Source organism: Euprymna scolopes, chromosome 36, assembly GCF_053919585.1.
Source record: "Euprymna scolopes isolate OS-2025 chromosome 36, ASM5391958v1, whole genome shotgun sequence".
NCBI classification, from domain to species: Eukaryota; Metazoa; Mollusca; class Cephalopoda; order Sepiida; family Sepiolidae; genus Euprymna; species Euprymna scolopes.
In genome coordinates this window covers 32,676,104-32,689,784 of record NC_136517.1, presented here as the reverse complement: position 1 = coordinate 32,689,784, position 13,681 = coordinate 32,676,104, and the positions used below count along the sequence as shown (strand labels likewise).

The window sequence follows — 13,681 nt, the reverse complement described above, 5'->3', positions numbered from 1 at the left end:
TAGAACTGCACGCCTTCCGTTTTCCTGCTTTCCAGCTGACTACAATATGGTTGTTTTCAAGTCTAACGTAAATAAGTTTTTGATGATCCGTTCCTCTTAAGTTAACAAATTTACCGAATTTCTATTCCTAACGATTACTATATTGTCCAATTTCTACTGTACACTTTTATCCCTTATCCTCGAGTGGCATCTTGACCTTGATGTGGTGATGCATATGTAATATATATATATATATATATATATATATATATATAAATATAAAGAACAAGTTGTTAATAAAACATGTTAAAAGAAATTCTTTCAAAAAGAGTTAAAAACATATTTAATTTTAAAAAGGAATCACAAAATAAGTGGATAGTCATTAATCCGTGGAGTTTCGAAGAAATACTTTCCTTCTCATCAGTGGGTAGAATTTAGCAAAATTCAGGATCGGATTTTGCTTGCAAAAGTATTTGATGAAACTACAAGTAAATCATAGATCTTACTTGATAACAAAAAGTGAAGCAGAGGGAATAGGATGAAGAAAAAAGCGATTTCACTTTTTTGTTTTATTTTACTTCAGTCGAAGTTCTCAGAAATCAAGGGGCCATCTACCTGGGGCTAGCAATTGAAGTCTATATGAGATACATAGATATTCGAATGTTCCATTAAAGATCTTTATCTTTCAAACACTGAGTCAGTAAAGAAATTGAGAACATAATTTTCCTCTCTCCAATTAACCATTTTTATATGTTGTAGTATATATTTCATGTTGGTCTCTTGGTCTTACTGGTTCCAGAACAAGAATTTATCTAGTCTGATGGAGTATCCAGCTTCGTGCTATTATTTGAGGTAATATCACTGTGAGAAGGTGCACCATTCCTCGGAAAAGCTGTGGAGTAACCGTAGTGAGGAGATCTTATTTGGGCTGCGAATCCTATGTGATTTTGAATATTTGGTCAAGGTTTACTTATATGGAAAAAGTATCCTCATGCCAGATTGTTCTGACAAACCCCTGTACAGAGAGACTTTAGATACTCGAGGACAGTGTCTAGTAGGCAGTCTGGTGAAGGGTAAAGTATCCAATTACGGTAAAATCCAAAAATGCAGAATCCAAGAAAGTTAGTTAAATTTTCATTCGTACAAGTAAAATCCAAGGGAATCGCGTAATTGGAAGATGATCCAAAGTAATCCAAAAGGCAGAAATCCGTGGAAAAATTCACAAAAAAGGAATGAATTCAAATAATATTATTAAAAGAAAATGTGTGTAAAAATGGAATGGAAGAAATTATATATTCTGAATTAAATTTTGTCGAATTACAACAAAACTTATTGTTTAGCAAATTAGTACAAATAATTATTAAAGTTCTTTCATTAATCCATGGATTTTCAATGAATTGCCCATCTCAATAGGGGGGTTAATAGTAAAATAGATAAGGGTAAGTGTAAATCTGGCTTATTAGGCATGAATTAAAAAATTAATTCGAAACAGTTTGGTAAGTATGGGAGTTAGTAAGTATGCGAGTTAGTTCTGGTTTAAGATTTTGAGGACTATAATAGGAATGCCGACGGGGCCAGTTGCTTTACTGGCATCAAGGGTTTTGATTAGCTTGGCAACATCACGCACAGATATTTGTATGTCGCATAGCGTGTTACAGGAGGAAATACGAGGGGATTCGCGCCTCAGGTATCATGGATTGGAATCAGCTGCAAAGTTCTTGGCAAAGAGTTTGGCTTTGTTTAATGCTGACGAGATTACCTCAGATCCATTATTGATAGTTAGGATAGAGCACACGCTTTTGTTCAGGATCCTGTTAGTTATTTGTCAAAACCTGTGGGAACCAAGCCGCTACTCAGCCACTTAGTCCAGTACTGTACATAAACATTCGATTATTATTTTTTTATAGATTCATGGTAGAAATCTACGTCATTATTATATTAAAACCCCGTGAAGAAGGAAATCCGTGATAATCGAAGCGGTTACTGTACATATATGGCATCACCTTTCACATAATTTTGCGTCCGTACATACGTTATCACCTTTCCCCCATTTATGTTTATATGTATGTTACCCTATATCTCACACATTCATGTTCGTACGCACGTTATCACCAATCTCGACATGCCTTTGTATATATGTTATCAATGATTGTAAGTTCGGTATCACCTTTAACATACATATAAAATGTGATAATGTAGTCTGAACAAATATATAAAAGTTGATAATGTAATATAAACAAATACATAAAATATCAACATTTATATATTTACTTATACTACATTATCACAGTTGGGTCAGTATGCTATATTTTAAACGAATGTAACAGGCGTCATCACCTATAACATGCATCGTTATCACCTTTCACCCACATTTCTGTTTGAACGTACGTTATCATTTCTCACGCACATATTATGTTTGAAAACACATTATCACCTTTCGAATATTTATGTTTACGCTACATTATCACATTTTATATATTTGTTTCTACGTACATTATCACGGCAACGTACGTATAAATAAATATATAAAATAGTTAACTATATAAAAAGGTGATACTGTAGTACAAAAAATATATAAAATGTGATAATATAGCATAAACAAATGTATAAAATATTATAATATAGCATGATCAAATATATTAAATGTGAAAATGTAGTATAAACAAATATAAAAAATGTGGTAATATAGCATAGAATAATATATAAAATATTATAAAATAGTATGAACAAATAAATAAAATGTGATAATATATTTGTTTATACGTACATTATCACATTTTATATATTTGTTTATATTATGTTATCACATTTTATATATTAGTGTATACTATATTATCACATTTTATATATTTGTTTATGCTACATTATAACATTTTATATGTTTGTTTATATTATATTATCACATTTTATATGTTTATTTATACAACATTATCACATTTCATATATTTGTGTATACGAACATTATCACATTTTATATATTTGTTCATGCTATATTATCACATTTTATGTTTGTTTATATTATATTATCACATTTTATATATTTGTTTATACTATATTATCACATTTTATATATTTCTTTATGCTATATTATCACATTTTATATATTTGTTTATACTATATTATCACATTTTATATATTAGTTTATACTATATTATCACATTTTATATATTAGTTTATACTATATTATCACATTTTATATATTTGTTTATGCTATATTATCACATTTTATATATTTGTTTATACGTACATTATCACATTTTTTATATTTATTTATACGTACATTATCACATTTTTTATATTTGTTAATACTATATTGTCACATTTTATATATTTGTTAATACTATATTATCACATTTTATATATTTGTTTATACGTACATTATCACATTTTTTATATTTGTTTATACTATATTGTCACATTTTATATATTTGTTAATACTATATTATCACATTTTATATATTTGTTTATGATATATTATCACATTTTATATATTTGTTTATGCTATATTATCACATTTTATATATTTGTTTATACGTACATTATCACATTTTTTATATTTGTTTATACTATATTGTCACATTTTATATATTTGTTAATACTATATTATCACATTTTATATATATGTTTATGATATATTATCACATTTTATATATTTGTTTATGATATATTATCACATTTTATATATTTGTTTAAACTATATTATCACATTTTATATATTAGTGTATACTATATTATCACATTTTATATATTGGTGTATAATATATTATCAAATTTGATATATTTGTCCATACTACATTATCATATTTTATATATTTGTTCTTGCGTACATGTATCAACTTTTCTATATTTTTCTATATTTGCTTATGCGCATATTATCACCTTTCATCCTCAGATATTTTTGTGCATATGCTATAACCTTTCGCATATATGTATGTGTTTTTACATACGTTTTTCCATTTTGGACATGTATATTTGTACGAACGTTATCACCTTTACAAACATTTGTGTTCGAGGTAAATCTACAATTAAAAAGCATGTAATCAAGAGAAACGTTGCAAAAAAATAGTAAAATAAAAATTGTTAAAGTCAATTAAATTCGAGCCTGCCTCTTGGATTTTCACCGCTGCGTTGTTAGTCAAGTGTCTGTATCATTACAAAGTTTCTGCATGCTCAACCACGGTCAAAAAAGGTTGATTTTTCCAGCGCATTATACTGATGCCACAATCAAATATTGGATATAAAGACGTGGCGTCCAATATTTCAAAGCAGAGGCGTGCACACACCCAGATTCCAGATGGAGTTGATCTACATTTTTGATTCCATAAAAATGACCGGAATTGTATTCATCACGAAAACAAAGAACTATTATCATTCCAACGTCAGAAGTTATGCATTGGCCAATGCAAAGCAGAAAATAGGAATGTGGTATTTTGATGTTTACTATTTCAGGATTGTCGAGTCTTGAATATATAAAATAAAAATAAACATCAGAAAACAAAATAGACAGCCTAACAGCGGCGAACGTGATTGATCTCTTGACATATTCCCGTCGTCAAACGACACACGAACCAAACTTTACGCTAAACGTGTCCGTCTCTTTCATATCAATGGAAAAAGCCTAAATTGTAAATAAAACATATTTAATAAATTCGTCTTAGTGTTGACTTTGATAACAGTAAAAAAGAGGGGATTGTCAGTATGTATATATGATTTTAGCAACCATTTGACGTAGAATATTAAAAAGACAAACTGATGAACCAGAATCAAAAACGTAAATTTTTAGGATTCGAGAAAAAAAAACGCATTTTACTTCACTACCGAAAAAAAAAAGACATTAAAAATATAACTTTCGTTACCATCGTAGAATATTTCGCTGTCGCCTGTTTCGAAACTAGTTAGAATGAAATGTTCTTCTGTGAGAAAGTGGGCCTATTTTTTACCCTGGTCTTTCAATTTCTTTAGTTAAATAAATAGTTGGTTTTCCAGGGCAACTTGGCTGCTTATTCAGCGAGTCGGGTAACCTTTTTTTTTCAGATGGGCTTATTTACGTATTTCTTATATATGTAATGACAACTGCTCCAACAGCTGTTGAAATATAAATAGAGCCCGCAGATGTTCCTCTCCCACACACGCATAAACACACACACACGTATATATATATATATATATATATATATATATATATATATATATATATATATATATATATATATATATATAACAGAACAATAAAACCGTTCCTTTGGAAATGGTCTGCATATTTGTCTCAGAGAATGTAAGTCAGTCACTATACACATACATACACATAAAAATGCATAGACAAACACACACACACTATATATAAATATATATATATATATATATATAATATTATACTATATAACTTATGTTATATGATGTTATATTAGTGTTTAGACCAGTGGTTCTCAACACTTTTTTTTACTCATGGACACCTTTTCCCTCCGTTTTATCTTGGTGGGCCCCTTCATAAATATTGTTCATAAGGCATCTTCTATTTTTCACTAATATAAATTTTGAGGTTTTAATAATCTAAGAAATATTGAATAATCAAGCTTTATTTTCAAATAAAATCTAATTAAATACAAATAAAGTATTCTACAACAACTAGATTAATTATGATAATTTTGTTATGTTTGGACTGTGGACCCCCAGAAATATTCCGTGGACCCCTAGGGTCCATGTGGCCCCCGGTTTGGAACAACTGATTAAGACGATATGTTAGTGTTAGGACGATTTATCAGAATCGATAAAATTGGAAATTTGGGAGGTATGGGAAAATGTAGTCTATTTTCCGATGCCAAAAACGATTCTCCTAATTGTTTTTTTTTATTTGATTTTCTTTAAAGTAAAACCATATACTGGTTATAGTAATGATAAAAAAATACAAAATCATTTATTTTAAACTAATAGCAAAACTAAAATCGATAAATCATCCACGACAAATGTATTTTGATATTTGAGAAAATACCTACACATTTAACGGATTGTTTTACGGTATCGGAAATAATATTAGAATCGTCCTACTAGTATTTGTGTGTAAATTTTATATAGATATGTATATATATATATATATATATATATATGTATATATACATATATATATATGTATATATATGTATATATATGTATATATACGTATATATATGTATATATATGTATATATACGTATATATACGTATATATATATATATGTATATATACGTATATATATGTATATATACGTATATATATATATGTATATATATGTGTATATATATGTATATATATGTATATATACGTATATATACGTATATATATGTATATATACGTATATATATGTATATATACGTATATATATACGTATATATATATATATGTATATATATATGTATATATATATGTATGTATATATATGTATATGTGTATATATATGTGTATTTATACATATGTATATATATGTATATGTGTATATATGTGTATATATGTGTATATATATACGTATATGTATATATATTTGTATATATATGTATATATATGTATATATATATGTATATATACATGTATATATATATATAAGAACAAATAGTTAATAAAACCTGTAAAAACAACTTTGAAATGAGTTAAAACCATTTAATTTTAAAAAGAAAGCAGTAAATACGTGGATAGTCCTTAATCCGCGGACTTTCGATAAAATACTTTCCTTCTCATTAGAGGGTCGGTTTTAGCAAAATGCGGGACCGGATTTTGCTTGCAAAAGTATTTGATGAAACTACAAGTAAGGCATAGATCTTATTTAGTAACAAAAAAATGAAGCAGAGGGAATAGGGGGAATAAAAAAGTGATTTCATAGAAATAAATAGTCCAGTGACGGTGAAATCCAAAACTGCAGAATGTTTATATATATAAGAAGTTTTGGAAATTTAATGAGTAAATGTTAAATCACCTTTTAATTCGTGGGATTTTTTAAAAGTTGTTTACATCCAAAACGGAGAAACAATAAAATTACCTAATTATTGCCTATAATATATATATTATATATAATATATATTATATATAATATATATTAAATATAATATATATATAATATAATATATATATATATATTATATAATATATATTTTATATAATATAACTATTTCATTTATTCACATAAATTTACTATACGAAAGTATAGGTTTATGCGTAAACTTTAAGTATTTATTTCAAAAGTGCTCAATACGTAGGTAGAGCTAGTTAGTAATTTATAAAATACATATGGCGATTAAGCTACACTGAATATTCTGCGTTTCATCCAACTATAGGATTCGTCAGGAATATTCAGTGTAGCTTAATCGCCATATATATTTTATAAATTACTATTATATAATATATATAATATATGTTATATATATTTATATAATATATATATATTTATATAATACATATATTATATAATATATATATTATATAATATATATTATATAATATATATTATATAATATATGCATATTATATAATATATATTATACAATATATGTATATTATATAATATATATTATATAATATATATACATATTATATAGTATATATTATATAATATATGTATATTATATAATATATATTATATAATCTATGTATATTATATAATATATATTATATAATATATATAATATATATTATATATATATTATATATAAGGAATATTTATATAATATATATATTATATATAATATATACATTATATATAATATATATATAATATATGTATTATATATAACATATATATTGTATATAATATATATATTATATAATAGATATATTATATAATATATATATTATATAATATATTATATCATATATATTATATAATATATATATAATATATAATATATATATTATATAATAGATATATTATATAATATGTATATTATATATAATATATATTATATAATATATATTATATAATATATATTATACAATATATATTATACAATATATATATTATATAATATATATATTATATAATATATAATATAATATATATTAAATAATATATATATTATATATAATATATATTATATAATACATATTAAATAATATATATATATTATATATAATATATATTATATAATATATTATATAATATATATTATACAATATATATTAAATAATATATATATTATATAATATATATTATATAATATATTTTATAATATATATATTATATAATATATATATTATATAATAAAAATATATTATACAATATATATTTTATAATATATATATATATATTATCTAATATATATATATTATATAATATAAATATATTATACAATATATATATATATTATATAATATATATATATTATATATAATATTTATATATTGTATAAATTATATGTAATATATATTATATATAATATATATATTATATAATATATATATATATTATATATCATATATATATTATCTATCATATATATATTATATATCATATATATCATATATTATATATATGATATATAATATATATATTATATATATAATATATATATATTTTTATATCATATATATTTTTACAAAAACTATATTTTTATATAATATATATATATTATACATAATATATATATTATATATAATATATATATTATGTATAATATATATATATATTATATATAATATATTATATAATATATACATTATATATAATATATATATTATATATAATATATACATTATATATAATATATATATTATATATAATATATACATTATATATAATATATATATTATATATAATATATATATTATATACAATGTATATTATATATAATATATACATTATATATAGTATATATATTATATATAATATATATATTATATGTAATATATATAATATATACAATGTATATATAATATATATGTATAATGTATATATAATATATATACTGTATATATCATATATATATAATGTATATATCATATATATATGATATATATAATATATATATGATATATATAATATATATATGATATATATAATATATATGATATATATAATATATATATGATATATATAATATATATATGATATATATAATATATATATGACATATATAGTATATATATATTATATATATAATATATATATGATATATATATTATATATATGATATATATAATATATATATGATATATATAATATATATATATGATATAATATATATATGATATAATATATATGATATATATATGATATATATATATGATATATATATGATATATATATGATATATATATATGATATATGTAATATATATGATATATATATTATATATGATATGTATATATAATATATATGATATGTATACAATATATATGATATATATTTGATATATATAAATATATGATATATATATAATATATATGATATATATAATATATATGATATATATATTATATATATATGATATATATATAATATATATGATATATATAATATATATGATATATATATAATATATATGATATATATAATATATATGATATATATAATATATATGATATATATAGTATATATGATATATATAATATATATATATAATATATATGATATATATAATATATATATGATATATATATTATATATATGATATATATAATATATATATGATATATATAATATATGTATGATATATATAATATATATATGATATATATAATATATGTATGATATATATATATATAATATATATGATATATATAATATATGTATGATATATATAATATATATATGATATATATATAATATATATGATATATATATAATATATATATGATATATAATATATATATGATATATATAATATATATATGATATATATAATATATATATGATATATATATAATATATATATTATATAAATATAATATATATATGATACATATATAATATATATATATGATATATATATATGATATATATATATAATATATATATGATATATATATATAATATATATATGATATATATATAATATATATATGATATATATATAATATATATATGATATATATATAATATATATATATAATATATATAATATATATATGATATATATATAATATATATATATGATATATATAATAGATATATATGATATATATATATAATATATATATAATATATATGATATATATATAATATATATATGATATATATAATATATATATGGAATATATATAATATATATAATATATATATGATATACAAATAATATAAATATGATATATATAATATATATATAATATATATATGATATATATAATATATATAATATATATATGATATATATAATATATATAATATATATATAATATATAATATATATATATATATTATATATATGGTATATATAATATATATATGGTATATAGTATATATATATTTTATATATATATGATATATATATAATATTTATATGATATATATATAATATATATATGATATATATATAATATATATGATATATATATGATATATATAATATATTTATGATATATATATAATATATATATGATATATATATAATATATATATGATATATATATAATATATATATGATATATATATAATATATATATGATATATATATAATATATATATGATATATATATATAATATATATATGATATATATATGATATATATATGATATATATATATATATACTAGCAAAAGTACCTGTCGTTTACCGGGTTCAAACACAGCGTACAGAGAATGGACTCTGATTTATGAAAGTATGATAGGTTATAAAAAGGAAAGGTTGTAAAGAGATAGCTTCGAATTTTGGTGTATCAAACCAAAGCAAAATATGATGAAAGTAAAAATAAAATAGATATACCCCATAATGTATTATACCATACCTGTTCACATTGAAACTCTTATCACAATATTCTGTGGATCTATATTAAAAAAAAAAACTTTTTTAAACTTTGTGACATATTTCCATTCTATGGAGGTCAGGCTCGAACGAAATCCCATAATTTTATTATACCATATTTCTACAAACTGAAACATAATTATCAAAGTATACCTACGCAGATGAAAAGTCTTTATGAAAGTTTGTGGCTATTTTCATTCTATGGAGACCAGGCGCGAACGCAAGCCCCACAATTTTATTATACCATCCCTATTTAAGTTAAAACATACTTATCAAAGTATTCTTATGTACATCTATATCAAAAACACTTGTAACCTTTTTTTTTTTTTTTTTTTCATACTTTGTAGATCAGGCGCGTACGCAGACCCCACAATTTTGATGAACCACCATTCTGCCAGATTAAACATCCCCATTCCTGTGTTTCGATACATCGTCTATCATGATATGTAATCAGTTTCTTTTTAAATAGTCAACCATATATAAGCCGATTTGTGACCAGACACACATTCAGCTGTATACATATATATATATATATATATATATATATATATATATATATATATATATATATATATATATTGCGTATTTAGGCAGCATGGTTCCATTCAGAGAAGTATTGTTAAATGGCACGGCGTGTTCTAGATTAGTAAGCTTTGTTTGTAGTTTTTCAATTTCAAGAAAGACAATTAGAAAAATTGAAAGACTACAAAGAAAGCTCATTAAGCGGGCTATTTAGCAATAGTTGTGTGAATATATATATATATATATATATATATATATATATATATATAGTCATCCACAGTCCCGTTTCGCTCTTTCACAGCTCATCAGTGCGGTTAGACAGGCAACTACTTCAAGCCTGGATTTAAACCCGACCGTTTGTACGACAGTAAAGGCTCCTAACCACTACGCTATTGGCGGATGCTGCGTGAGTCATGAGTTTAACGATATTTTGTCATCGTTCGAACTACCTCTGCTCGATTTGTTTACACATGCGTATGCGTATATATGCGAACATACATGTATGATTGCATTTTTATGCATGTCCTTATAAATACATATGTATATATATATACACATACATAAGATATAGATATAAAAAGAATATATATATATATATATATATGTATATATATATATATGTATATATATATATATATATATATATACATATATATATTAATGGCCTGTCAAGGCCACAGGGGTGACAACCAAGCAAAAAAAAAAAAATAAGCAGAATCTATCCCAAACCAGCAAAACTAAAGCTTAACTTCCACAACACTAGACAAACTTGGGCATATTTTATTGGTTGGAAAATGCAAGTTCCTTCTTACCAATTGTCATAAAATTTGAACCATAGAATAGTATTATAATCTTCGAAAAATCTGCAAATTTTAATGTTGTTTCGTCCTATGACTACAGACACACACATCTAATATATATATATATATATAACTAAACTTCATTAAAATTTGCAGGCTTTTTGAAGATTATGATACTACTCTATGGTGAAAATTCATGACAACTGGTGAACAAGAACGTATACTTTAAAAGCAAAAAAAATATGTACATTTGTACATAAAATTTTGCTGGTAAGCCAGCTTTAATCTTGCCGCTTTGGAATGAATTTTGCTTAAGTTTGTTATGCATCGTTGTCTCTCCTGTGTCCTTGCCAGGCCACTAATTATATATATAGAATTTCGTCTCCTCTTGTGTTATTTTAGATCATTTGAAACCATAGCAACAAATGTTAGTCTCCCCTCCAACAAGGCCAGAAGTTTTGGGGATATATATATATATATATATATATATATATATGTATGCGGCAAAAAGAAAGTCCGCACTGTTAATTTTAAAAAAAGACGAGCAATTTCAGCTAAATCTAATGTAACTGGTTAAACTAACAATACCTGATTTGATTGGCTTTTTATTCTTCTATAATTTTACCTGTTCATATTTGACTTTTAATTGAAATATTCTAGTGTTCAAGTGAATTTAAAAAAATAACTGCAAATTGAGGAGGCAAAAAGAAAGTCTTCACAATGAAAATATAACTTTAGGACATTAATGCAACACAAATACAACAGGAACACAATGACCTAGTTAGTATTTAGTAGCATAGCCCTTCTGCAATTTGACAGCCTGAAATATTTTGGGAATTCCTTCAATAAGACTGCAGAAATAATCTGGGGAAACGGCATCCCACATTTACATATGTGTGTGTGTGTGTGTGGTCATATATATATATAGGGGAGTGTGTGTGGCTTCCTTCAGCCTTGACAGATTATGGATACCCAATCTAAGGATGCCTGGGGTGAAATTTTTGTGGCAAGAGTTGCGCAATAACCAAGCACAGCTCTCCTGAGTCGACATTGTTGAATACCAGTGGCAAGTTGAGGTTCAGGACGACTGGAAACATTGCCGAGAAAAGCAGAAAGCACATACAGCGCCTAGAATTCCCAAATAGTCACCCATCTGGTACTAGCCAGGTTCAACGTTGCTTAACTTCGTTGATCTGACGGGAACCGATGTTGCAACGTGATTATGCTGTACATATATATATATATATATATATATATATATATATATATATATATATATATATATATATACACTTATTTATCTATATTTATATGTATGTATATACATATATATATATATTCATACGCATACATATATATACATATACATACACACATATACATACATACACATATATATAGACACATACATATACACACACATATATACACATATACATATGCATACACATACACACAC

At 22.7% G+C, this 13,681-nt stretch overlaps 1 pseudogene; it reads right to left on the bottom strand.

The window, feature by feature from the left end:
• Window positions 1-13,338: 13,338 nt before the first annotated feature.
• LOC145260770 (5S ribosomal RNA) lies at window positions 13,339-13,455 on the bottom strand (annotated as a pseudogene).
• Window positions 13,456-13,681: the final 226 nt, after the last annotated feature.